The sequence below is a fragment of the Lichenostomus cassidix genome, chromosome 1Ab (genome assembly GCF_008360975.1).
Source record: "Lichenostomus cassidix isolate B80296 chromosome 1Ab, HeHo_3.0, whole genome shotgun sequence".
NCBI lineage: Eukaryota > Metazoa > Chordata > Aves > Passeriformes > Meliphagidae > Lichenostomus > Lichenostomus cassidix.
In genome coordinates this window covers 269,892-283,004 of record NC_139481.1, presented here as the reverse complement: position 1 = coordinate 283,004, position 13,113 = coordinate 269,892, and the positions used below count along the sequence as shown (strand labels likewise).

General features: G+C 37.2%; 1 long non-coding RNA gene across 1 annotated transcript in view; it reads left to right on the top strand.

The window, feature by feature from the left end:
- Nucleotides 1–13,113, top strand: part of LOC146442702 (uncharacterized) — a 77,433-nt gene that overhangs the window by 53,333 nt on the left and 10,987 nt on the right. The gene's annotated exons all lie outside the window — the stretch shown is intronic.

Below are 13,113 nucleotides of genomic sequence, written 5' to 3'. Positions count from 1 at the left end.
TGGCACCAAAGCAGCTTTCAGACTAAAATCTAGACATGGAAGGAAGATGATCTAGGTAGAATACCTATCACTGACCTTGAAGAAGTAAGTTTATCTCTCCATAGCAGATGCTATTACATTCCAACCTGTAAAAGCAGAATTATGGTATCATACCATTGTGCTGAGGTTGTCCATATCTATAAAAAAAGGGTCAGTGCACTGAGACAGAAGGTGTTAGAGAAGCTAAAAAGTCTATAACTTTTTATTAGGAATTAGCCTCTGCCATTTATGGCTTTTGTATTCACGTATGTATGTGTGGTCATAATCTTTCATCTGGCTACTCTGACTCCTGGAAGAGGTTAATTTTTAAGGGTTAATTCTGAGAAATTGCTATGTAGATATGTCCTCAGGGAGGGACAGGACAATTAGAACTTCCTCTTATGGTGCAATATTTGTAACTTCATAACCTTTACTAAGCCTTTAATATGGCTTGAGGAAAAAAATCCACTGTGCTTGGTTTTCAGGGACAATCCTGAGGTACATAAATATGAACTGAATTTTAAAACATTACTTGAACTTAGGTTCTAAATCTATATTCAGACACTCAGAGAAGTGAAATTTTTTCAGAAATGCTGAGAATTGAAATTCGAATCCAGCTTGAGTTGGTGGAAAACTTGCCACTTCTGGAACCCAGCTCACTGATCAGATATCTAAATATGGATCTAAACTGTAATTTTCAAGCATTTACCTTGACATAACTATCCAGACTATGGAAAATTATGATTTCAAAGACTTGCTTTTCCTCCCATTTCTTAATGAGTGTTATTGCAACCAAAGCTGTTTAAGTCCCAACTCTCTCCCTGTGCTGTGTCTGAAGATTTAAATATCCAATAGCGATATTTATTGGATTTGTGTGAACTACATGCCAACTACATCTAAGGACATTTGCAACAACAATAATTCTTTTTTTTTCTCAGGTAAAACATTTCCTGTAACATTTGAAGATGATGCCTTTGATCCTCAGCATTGGGCAATCAGCAAGGGCAAAATGCAAAGATGCATCCTAAACCTCACTGATTTTAATGGGAAAGAGATGGCTTTGCCAATTGCCATCATTTGAAGGTGCTGCCTTGGATGCTTTGTGACCTTTCCACATTCAGAGAATTTTGTATGGATAGCTGGTGCTCTCCTCGAGTACAAAGGCATCATCTTCTATGTAATGTGGGTCTCTGTATTTTAGAGAAAATGTTAAACTACTTACTCTCTTCATTTTTTTTTTCTTCTTACCATTTTTTGTTCCTTTTTAGTTTTCTTGGACTTATCCCACTGCTCTCCTCTCTCCGCCCCAAATGGTGGTGGCTTCTAATTTAAAGGTGACCTTTGCTGGGGTCTGTGGCTTCTAAGAGTGCTTTACCCTTTGTTGAAGTGGTTTTTACTTTTACTTTATATTTTAAAAAAAGATCAGTTGGGAGATTTTAATGCTCCCAATTCAGCTTTTTTTACTAGCAGTGGAAGTTAAAAGTCAGCATGGCTGAGAATAAGGGATGCAGGGGAGAACATGAGCAAGGAAAGTGCATATTGATGCACCAGAGTGATGCATAGGAACCTCATCACTGAGTTTGTCTCATTGTTTTTAAGTAGAATCTTCTAGGAAAGGATTGAATATATTTATTGCTCAGTCATACCCGAAAATCTCCTGCAGGTGTTGTAAGAGAGCACCAAATTCCCATGACCTGTATTCGACTTGGAAACCTCACTGTTGTCAGGAATTTTCATCCTCAGATATATATTGAAATTACTGTAATTTTTATTAGAAAAAATATTTCTCTATAAAGCTCTCATGTCTCTGGAAAGATCTACTATGCTTTCGTCTTTTCTAATCAAGTTCACAATGAATTTGTAGTTTTTGGGCTTTTTTTATTCAAATATTAATTCACTGAAAAAAACTGGAGGGACATGGAAGCAGTAGGAGGAGGACAGGATTTTCTACTGAGCTAAAAATTCAATTTTTATGTCAAGCAGCATTTTATATATTTCTTCAGAGCAAGTTTCTTAAGTTTTATTCTGAAGGTTTAGGCTTCACAAAAACCCATGTGCCCCATTCCTACATCTGTGTTTGTTTTGAGATTTCTTAGGAATTGGATGTGCATCTGGTGGTTTCACTCATACCAACTATTTTCATTCAGATAAAAGTCTTCTGAAGGACACAAGACCTGTAAAGCCTCATGGGGTCTAATACTGACTTGGATTTTATGACAACACCATGTAGAATTTCCATAAAGGTTTTAATCCCACTCCCTAACATCAAAAGGAGCCTGATTCATAAAACATTACTTCTATCATTTTTTTCTTCCTTAGAATCTTGCTATAGATCTTTTGGAAATGGAAGTAGATATTGTGTGTTGAATTGATTCGTAGGAAAAAAAAAGAAGAAATCCAGCCCTGAAAGTGTTAGTAAGTATTGGCCTCAGGGAGATGTCTTGGCAATTGGACAACTTTAATTTCCCAAAAATCAAAAAAGGAGGCAAAAGAACAAAAAAGTACCCATAAAATACATGAAACAGATGAATTTCTGTAGCTGCAACATTAATATATCAACACTGTCAAAAAGTCATAATTGTCTCAGCACTGTAACATTATTTATTTAATATTGAGAAGCTATTATTGCACTCTAGTTAAGAAAAAACACTCTTACCTTAAAAATGCATGAAAATAATATTAAAAATTAACACTAAAACTATACAATGTGGCAGTAGGAGACTCAGCAAATTGATAATGGAATAAGGAGACTTTCAAACCAGGTCAGAAACTACTACATGATATCTTTTTGATGACATCTGAGAGATGAGACGTTAAACATGCCCATTTCCTAGGAAAAAAATGAGCCACTTTGTAGAACTTTGCCATCAAATAAAAGCTTTATAATACTGAAGGACACAGTACTGAGGCCAAGGATGAAGTAAGAGACTTTGCAGAGAGATCTTGGCTTTCTTCTGGAGCAAACATTAACTAAAACATGCTGACAGAGGGGCACAATGAGCATTCAGGGCTCCAGAAAATGTGCAGAGGATGGAAATGTTCAAATCCCAAACAGGCAGAGTTCCACTGCTGCTAGCTGCTCATTTCAGTGATGTTTCGACTGCTCATTGCAGTGGGGCCTGAATGCAAGCAGCGAGTTTGTCTCATTACACTCCATGTGTTGTTAAATAAAGACCTGTCATGAGAGCCATATGCTGCTTCAGCTCTGCTGAAAGTGGAAATGGAGTTTTATCCATAGTGAGCTTTCCTCTCTGCCATCGACTCTGGCCACAGTGGCAGCTCTTGTTGCTTACCAGGGTTTCAGATGGACTCTGCTCAAATTAAAGTGCATTTGGCTAATTTTTTCTCCTTTGCTGGAAGTGGTACTGTCATGGAAGAGCATTCATGTAATATTTTTATTTGCAAGATGGGAATGGCATCTCTGTAGACCATCCCACAAAAGGGCTGTTCCTGGAAATTGTGTTGTTGAGAACATACAGAAATGGGGAATGGAAGAGTAAAAATAACTGTCCACAGAAGTGAAGGAATCATTAAGATGTGGGGCATGTGGGGTTTGCAGAATAGCTGGAATACAGCTAGTGGGGTTTCTAGAAAGAACAAGGTATCACTTCCATGATAGAAATGTGACAAAGTTGTAGTGACAATAGCAAAGTAACAACAAACCTGTGAGTGATAAATCATTTTATTTCAGTTTCCTGTACCATTTAACCATTGCCTATACCATTAACCATCTCAGCCTTCTGCTGTTGTTTTTGCACCCACTGATCCATCTTTTATGATGTATTCTTTATTCTTCCTGGGAGTGTTTCAAACCAGTGACCAGAAAGTATCTTTAGTCAGTCACGCATTTCAAATTTCCTTGAAGAACCTGACCAGGCACATTCTTCTTGAGCATTTAAATTTTTAACTCTTTAATTTTTCTCCTTCATTCTGTATCTCTGAGTTCAATTTTGAAGGAATATTTGTCTCTCTGAACTGAGTCTTTTCTCTCTCATGATTTTGAACTTTTTTTTATGTTCTTGGTTTAAGGATTCACGTGAGATGGTTTCAAGGTTTCACAGGTGACAAAAAGATGCTCTAGCACTAAATAGATATCTGGTTTTAAAAATACTTATTTTGTGGAAAATGCTTCTTAATACCACAACTAAACACAAGAAGGAACAGTTCTGCATTGATACATGCAGAAGCACAGACAGAACAAAACTCCCACCTAGTTTTTATGTGCAACATCTTCAAAGACAAAAGAAAATGCAGTTGAAGGGGAATGATTATCAAATATCGCAATTTCTTTCTGTTCCTTTTGTAGAGGGTCCTGCCCTGCTGTACCACTCTGACCCCAGCTGCTTACAACCAGCATTATCTAATAGTCTTTCTCTTCTGAATAGGATTTCATCAGAACAACCAGATTTTGGGTTCAGGCTTCAGATGTCTGTGTTTTAGTGGAACTTGTAGCATGGGGTTTATCTCCTGAATGTCTTTGTCTAGGTAGCCCATGGTAAGCATTCTTCTTAAAACACGAATATTATCGTTCATAGTGCATTATTACTATAGGTTGCAATTGTAGGGAAAAATGACAGTGGTGCTTAAATGAAGCCTGACAGTCTGCATAGCAGGCAGCAGCCATCTGTGCTATGGCAGTACTGTTTGTATTTTAATGTTTAAACATACAGCAAAGATAATTAAGAATAACTATAATTAAAAATGATTACAACAAATTACTTTTCCCTCAGCAGTGATGTGTGCCTGTAACTTATAGGTTACTTGATGAAGTAACCCTTTGGTAAGGCAGCTAGGATAGCTTTGCAATTCCCACCCTGTTTCTGACAGTTCATAGATTTTTCAGTGGCTGTTTTTTTTCTCCTAATGATGAAAGAATTTTACATACTGGGCTTCATACACATATTTGATGCACAGTAATTATCACTGAAATTTCATTCTTCATATCAGAATCTTCACTCTTTTTATTTTTTTTCTTTTTCCCAAGACAAGATTAAAAGTAGCATATTTCTCAAGCTATGGAAATAAAATGACAAGAAAAGAACACAAACTCACACACTTATTTTCATTTTCAAAGAAAAATATTAATATTTGCTCTTGACAAAAAGAAAACAAAATTTGAAACAGAAAGAAACCAACTTTTAGGATAAATTAATGCAATATCTCTTGTAACTTCTTATGCCTAAGAATAATAAGCACATTTTGCAGCACCATTTGTATAAAGCTCTAACTTCCCTTCTTGTGTTGTTTCCTGTGGATTCTATTGATGGGTCCTGCTGTCTGTCCTCATGGAGGTGAATGTATTTAAAGTGCACAAATAGGGCTAAAGACAATTTTTCTTAACTGATCATGACCAGAATTTCAGTTTTTGAGTGCCTCCTTTTGAAGACATACATGGGCAAAAAAAGAACATTTCCTGCTCCAGCCCTACCATGTCCTTAGGCACAAGGTGTCAGGGATCCTGCAGGGAACTTGGCTGTGGCCAGACATGGGTGCAGCTGAGAAACCAGAAGTTTCCTGTAGCGTAGACAAAATCTACATCTTCTGTGATGTTCCTCTGTCCTCCTTCCTAAGCATTTAATATGTCTTTGGGTTTTTGTCCCAAGGCCCAACACAAAAGGCACCAGCAGCAGCTTCTGTGAGGCACAGTTGCATCTCAGAATTTGAGTTGTTCTGGTTCAGCAGGTTTTTGCTTTCTTAGAGAGAATTGGATTGTTGATTGATTGCATATGAAACTGTTTGTCTGTCTATCCATCACACATCAGTTTAGATGGAATATTTTTTAGCAACTCATTCAATACCTAGTTTTTCGTGATGCAAATTTAACTTAGTGTCTGTCACAACTACCATGAGGTGCCCTGCAATAATTTCAGAAAAACTCCAAAGTAATTTGATAGATAAATAAAGGGTCAACATTTACTTACACCTGCTTGGCATTTTTGAGGCAGAATCAGAATGATAGGTCAAGATACTTTGAATTCCTTAACTGATAGAACAAGAATAAAATAAGAGAGAAAATTGTCCATGTCACTGCTTATTAAAGACATTTCTGCCTCATTGGCAAATCTCCTAAGAGAACTATTTTGGACAACCACCTTCAGTTACTTTCCAAAAACTGGTAATTGCCATTTTGCAGAAACTATCCTTTGAAGTTGCTCCAGAACTCAGCTGTGTTTGGCTGGACACCAGTGATGTGGCCTGGTGCAAAGAGATGGACAGATGAATTAAAAGGCTCACCTTTGTAAACTGGTGATTGCCACGGTGGAATTCCTCTTGCCCTGAAGGTGACAGAGGTGTTGTGCAATCTCAAAGGAGGAACAGCTGTGGAGAACTGAGTGGTTTCATCACATGCTGGTCACTTAGATTAACAGAATGAAGAGAATATATAAGCAGGATATGAATAAAACATTGCAATAATGTGAAGAAGAATCCAAATACTTTTCCAAACCTAATGTTTTATTTACCACTCTAAGTAGTTTAGTGCTGTTCTGGCATGTAATATTTGATGGGTATTATGTTTTATAAAGTTTGCATTGATAAAAGTATCTGCCTTTCATACAAGGGAACTGCATCTTCTCCTTGCTTGAGAACAATATCACTCTATAAGGCTGATTAAAGCTCTGTTTGAATTTCAGATTTAAATGGTGTGGGCCAAACTGAGCCCTGGTGCAAATCTGCTTGTTCCAGTGAACTCCACCAGAGGAATGTTTGACCCTACGGGTTAATGTAATGAAAAGATAACAGCAAACTGTATGATCACATAAATTAAAGATGGGAAATACCAATTAGGTCAGCTAGTCCTTACCCGGGGGACCAATTTAGAGTGTTCCCTAAACTCTACTCTTGAGTGCTTTGCATTGTTTTAAGAAACTCATGCAATAAGACTCATATCTTGGGAGACTATGCTGTAGTCCACCAGATATCGCCACTAAAAACTGTGTTTTTCAAAATCCAGCTCAATTTTTTTTTTTTTTACTTCTCAAGTATTAAGTCTCAATACCCATGTCACAAGCTTTCTGATTCACTGTAAGCAATAGTATTTTGATTTTTTTTTTCTATTGCCTTTTCACAAGATAGATCCCACATGTTTTCAATTACCACTTACCTTGGATTCACGAAAAAATAGAATAGAGAATATATTATTATTATTATTATTATTATTATTATTATTAATTTCCTAGGTAAAACAAGTATTAATCCAAATGTATTTTTATCCTCACAGATGAAAAAGAACTGATATTATTTCTTCTGTTTCTCTTGTTTTTTGGCTGTTTGTTTGTGGGTTTTTTGAGAGAAAGACTGGAAATAGAAATACACAAGTGATTAGGAAAGGTTTTACTTTCATCCCAGATAACTCAAAGTAGTACTGGAGATTCCTGGCTCAGATGAGATAAAACCCAATTTCCAGATGTGTCTCCAGCGCTGTTGGCTCCTGGCAGCAAAGCTAACACAGACATTGCGGCTGTCAGGCTCAGGAGCTCAGTCAGCTGAGCCTGTTGGGTCTGAGCAGAGCTCTGGCAGCACCAAAAGCTTTCCTGCAGTGCCTCTGGGTCATCCCACAACTGCCTCTGTCCTGAGTTTGACCTCTCGCTGAAAACAAGGCTCTGCAATGAGGGTCAGGTAGTCTCCACTCTCTACATGGAACAAATCTTGTTTTTAACAGGAGAGGCAGGCTTTGATCCACGGTGACCCAAACAGATTCAGGAGCTGTTTAGGAGTTGATTGGCTCAATTGTGTCTCGTGCTGCCAGTGCTTTTTGTCTAAGACTTAAAAATTTTGCTTTGGACTGCCTGGCTTTTCCCACAGCATACTATAACACAAGAGATAAGCAACTTTGGGGTCTTTTTTTTTTTTTAGAGTTTATATAGTAGCAGGTTAAGTATTTGATCAGGTAGTACAGTGCTTTTTAATGTCAATTGTTCATAGTCTTGGGGGGACAGGATGACTCATAGTGTCTAACTTTGATACTTAATTGTGAAATTACTTGGTTTTGATGAGGACCCTAATTTCACAAAAGTCCAAATACAGGCAATGGAATATCAAAGACAACTTAGGAAACCAAGTTCAGAAAACAAGTGGCTGTCAGACTCCCCCAGCACAGCCCCTCCTGCCCCAGGACCTGCCACTGCACCAGTTCCTGTCCCAGCTGCAGGGAGGCACAGGCAGTGACACAGCACCACTTTTGGGAACACACAACTCCCTAGCAGCTTTAACAGCTCTTTTACAGCCCTTTTTTATTTGTCACCTCTGTGTTACAGGATGGCACTCAGCTTGTGACGTGGGCCAAGTTTGTTTAATTGATGTAAGATGTATATGTTGAGAAGTGAGAATACAGAGTTTAAAAATTAGTAACATTGCTTCAGACAGTGCCAACATCCTTAAATTGCCTACCTTTCAGATCTACATTCATGAGAGAGAGGAGAAAAACAGAGGATGGCACTTTGCATACCGTTTCACGCATTCTATTAATACACCATAAACTCTTAGTTTTGCCAAAAGTATCTGCTGAGTTTCCATATAAAAAATTAATAAGAAAGATAAGATGTAATGAAACAAGGTAAAGAATAGAAATTATGAAGATAAATCTTATTTATAGCAGATCTCCTTGAATAACTATGTTAGGTTTAGTCAGGTCAATGACCAAGCCCAGATACACAATAAAAAATTATCTTGGGTCAACTTAAATTAAAAATGATCAATTTTCCTTTAACATTCAAAAAAGCTAAAACGAATTATTTCAGTTCAAATTAAATGTGTCATTCGGATTGAGACAAAAGGTTTTGTTTAGCTTCTTGACTTCCATTAACTTTGTCAAAGCACAGAAATATTTAAAATACAAAGGCTGTACATTTGTAAGTCAGTCTAAATCTAGATGAAAATGGGAATGTCTTTCATTTAGTAGTTACCAGAACAAAATACTCTCAACTTGATTTCAATAATTTTTTACTAAAAGTTCCCTGAAATTGCCACATTTTCCTACACCCAAAAAAGCTTTTTTTTTGTTTTCTTTAAGAATAAATTTTTCATCTGTGAAATTTGGAAGGAAAATGGTCAGTGGAGATCGTGCATGTATCCAGTAGTCTGAATGCAACAACAACAGAGAATAAGTATATGGATGTGTATGCATAGGCATTTATTCCATGATTGTTGGGACCTATTGATTATCATTAAGCTTTCATAAAGCTTGAGAACAAATATGTTTTTAAGGAAAATCTCTGCCTAAAAAAACCCTTAATGAACACACATAAGCTTTGTTATCCTTCATATGGAATTTCAGGAAGTAGTCATCAAATAAATTCATTTCTTCAGGATGTAGGACCTGTTTAAATTTCACGAGGAATGGCTGTCAGTACTGATGTTATGCATCCATAGCTTTGTGTCATGCCTATATGCTTTGATTTCTCTTACACATTTTTGAGATGTCAGTATACATGAAAAGCTCTGGAGCAAAGATCCTTGTCTTCAGCCATAAACTGTGCCACATGGAATGGCTCCAAGTCCTCATCACTCAAGCTGTGATGTGGGGGACATCTCCAAGAAAGACAAATTTACAGACAGTTCCTGGTTAGAGGATCTAACTGGGCAGTTGACAAATAATTGATTCTAAGCCAAATGTTCCTAAAGAGATACTTTTATTGGCTTCTCAGAAGTTCATGATGCCTCTAACATGGGACACTTGACAAGTCTGTATGTCAGAGAGTTCTGAAAGTTGGTAAGCAAAGGCTGACTGGTGCTAGATTCCTACAGTGTAGTAGATTGATTCCTGAGCTGTCTTTCTCATTTTTTCCTCTCATTTTTCTGTGCCGTCCCCTGTAAAACCTATTTCTTTGTGTCGACAAAGTACAACTTACTGTATGAAACTGAATCATTTGTTTTGCCTTCATTTTCAGTAGCCTGTTGTAACTTTGTTTGATTTGACCTTTGTCGTCCTTTCTCATCTTTGACTTACACAAGGTGTGTTCCTTTTAACCCTGTCTTTGATTTTTATGATAATACATGTTTCACATTTCCTTAGACTCTCAGACTGCTGAGTGTTGCATAAGATCAGATTACTGCTCAAGTGAAAAAATCTGTAAGAAAGCTCAGAGCTGAGGAAAAGGCTGATTTCTTGCTTTTCTTTAGTTGCTACAAACCTTGGTTATTGATAAAAACTTCCTTGTATACAAAAGCACAAGGGGGCAGCATTACATTAAAATAAATTGTTGCACTGCGTGTGTGTCTGTGTGTGTGCTGAAGAATAATCATGAAGGTAATGCTAAGGTTGCAGGAAAAAATTGTTATTTCAGTTTGTTCAGACTGCCTTAGTTTACTTGTCCTGATGGCAATTGGTAGAGGTAAAAAAAACCAGTGCGGCCAAGAAGAGTTTTATATACTTCCTGTTGTGTGGCAGATCCCTCATACCTCTTTCTTTCCCTGCTTTTCCTCATCAATAAATATTTATAAGAATTTTAAGAACCTGCCTAGCCTTTCAGAAGACTTTTTTCATTACTAGTTATGAATAGCAGCAACTCTTTATTCCCTGATCAATACAGGACAGGCAATGCAAGGTAAAGGATTATTGCCAACCTTTGAAACTTTCAAAATTGATCATCAAGGACCCATTTGGAAAAGACCAGTTGAAATGCCTTGTTCTACTGTGGCAATGCTTGTGTTAAAACTCTGAACAGATGTGCAACTGGCTTGATACAGATTCTTAAAACTATGGTTTTGGGTAGAAATACTTTGCTGTAGAAGTTTGCCTTCAAAGAGCAAGAATGCTTGTTATGACTTTGCAAGAATCTGGTCATGTCCACAGTGGTCTCATTGTTTTCCTGTCATTCATTACAAATTTTTATTTTCCCTGTTTTGATTAATTGAAATACCTGATCCTGTTTTAAGAAGGAAAATTTATGATAGTAACTTCAAGATAAAAATGAGAAAGGATTCTTTTGTTGTCCTTTCTTCCCAGTTCTTTCATTAAGTGAAAAATATACATTTATTTTGAAGTAAAATTAATGGGTTGTGTCATTCAGTTTGTATTCTGTCACCATGTTGCTATTCAAAGTAATCTGACTATGAACTTTGGGCTTAGAAATGGTTTTAATACTATAAAAATTTTTCCTTTCCTTCCAACAAACTTGCATCTTTGTATTTCACTCTTTCAGCTGTGTTTTTCACCTGGTATTATGTTAATTTTAGCCTTATGCATTTGGAGTATTTTTCTTTGATTTCTGTGCTTGGCACCTGTGAGAGCCTCTCTCAGCTCTTTTTTTTCCTAAGCATATAAAATGCCACCTTCCCACAGTTTTGGAAATCTGGTTACACTATTTTAGCTGTCTGTTATTCTTAAAAAAACAAAACAAATGACTGTATAGAAGACAGTTTTGGAGAATTTTTCTTTTTTTTTTTTCTACAAACAGAACAATTGATAGCATCTGACCCTGTTTTTCACATGGGTCAATGAGTGTTGAGGTTATTGAATTTTTTAGTCATATCAGATCATCAAAGAGATACCTTTTTTCCTTAAAAGAGATTATTTGTGTGTATCTTACCAATCACATCTGCTTCTGTAGGACATGGTTTATAGATATACATTCTGGTATCTTCTATCTGGAGATTTGAACAGGAGTTTTATTTCTGTCTCTCCATCTCCCTTCTCCCCAAAAAGGCTTATTCTGATATGAAGCAGTTTTTCAATCTCATGTCAGCAACACTGTGTTGCACTGCTTCTACAGCAGCCTCATCCTCGGTGAATTGCCTGGGACTCATCTCCTCTTTCCACAGAAACATCCTATTGAAATCCAGCTCTACTTTCCTGCCCCAATAACTTCCATTTCCTGCAGTACTTCCCGTGGCTTTTTCAGTACTTTAGAGATCACCCTCATATAAACATAATATTTACTCTCTTTAACTCTCATTTTAATGGACATCATTCATTGCAGTAAAAAAATTACCTCTGGTGTCCTTCAAAGCTGGTGCACCCGCTGGTAATCCAAGCATAATCAGATTTTTAAAATAATCTATTTTTATTGTTTTTGCACAATAATGTGCAAAAACACAATTCAGTTTTGAATATTGATTCAGATAAAGTAGTATTCCTTCTACATCAGGATAATTCCCTATTCTGGGCTGTTAACTGACATCAGTAAGTAGGGTTAGTGTGAGATTTAGGATACTATAGCTCTAGAAGAACAAATGTCAGCTGTTGAAAGTCATAAGAACTCAGTTCTCCACATGTATGAAGAGAACAACTATGCCCTTCCCTGAGATTTGCATGGACTGTGAACAGGATAGTAGTTTATTTACTTCTCCTTTTCTAAATTTAAGAAGAAAGCTCTCTACTTTCTTCGAAAGAGTATCTCCAGTTCCTCTGCATTTGTCCCTCTTTGGACACAGACATTACCGGACTTATACTGTTAATGGAAAACGTGTTTCAGGAAGTTGATGTTGCTCAAGTGTGTCAGTCCCCTGTGCTAGACCCTTAAAAGCATGGAATTACCAGATTCAGAGACATCTCTTAACCTCCCCTCACACCCACACAGCACGTCTCTATTGACAGTGACAGATACTGCATCTTAATAGGGAACCTACTTCAGCCTCCAGCAGAGAAGGAAGCACTCTACTCATTAATCTCCTTCAGAGTATAGTCTGAACCCTTATTTACAGCCTCAGCAACATTAGCAAGGCTCTGTGTTGACATATGCACACAGGTTAGGCGTGTCAGGCAGTATGAGCTGCTGGGGGAAGCTGATGTTTTAATGAAGGCTTTGCGTCCTCCCCATCTGAGGGAAGCACTGCTCACCATCTGTAAAGGAGCATCCCCATGGCATTCCTCATCAATCCAAGCTCACCCCTCTGCAACAAAACACCAAATTGTTTTGGTGAAAGGCTTCAATCAGCTTCTTCTTTCTGTGGTAGTGGTCAAGACATGAAAACCTGGAAAAAGAATAGATGTTTATACAAAATGTTCTCTATTTCTGCAGTGTTTAGTTATATGATCTGCGTTTGGGCCCTTCCATTTATGTTTGATGGGAAGTGCTGCTTTTCTCCACTTGCCAAGAAAAAAGAAAGAAACCACTTAAAATAATTTCCAAAGCTTGTGTGAATCACTCTGTTGTC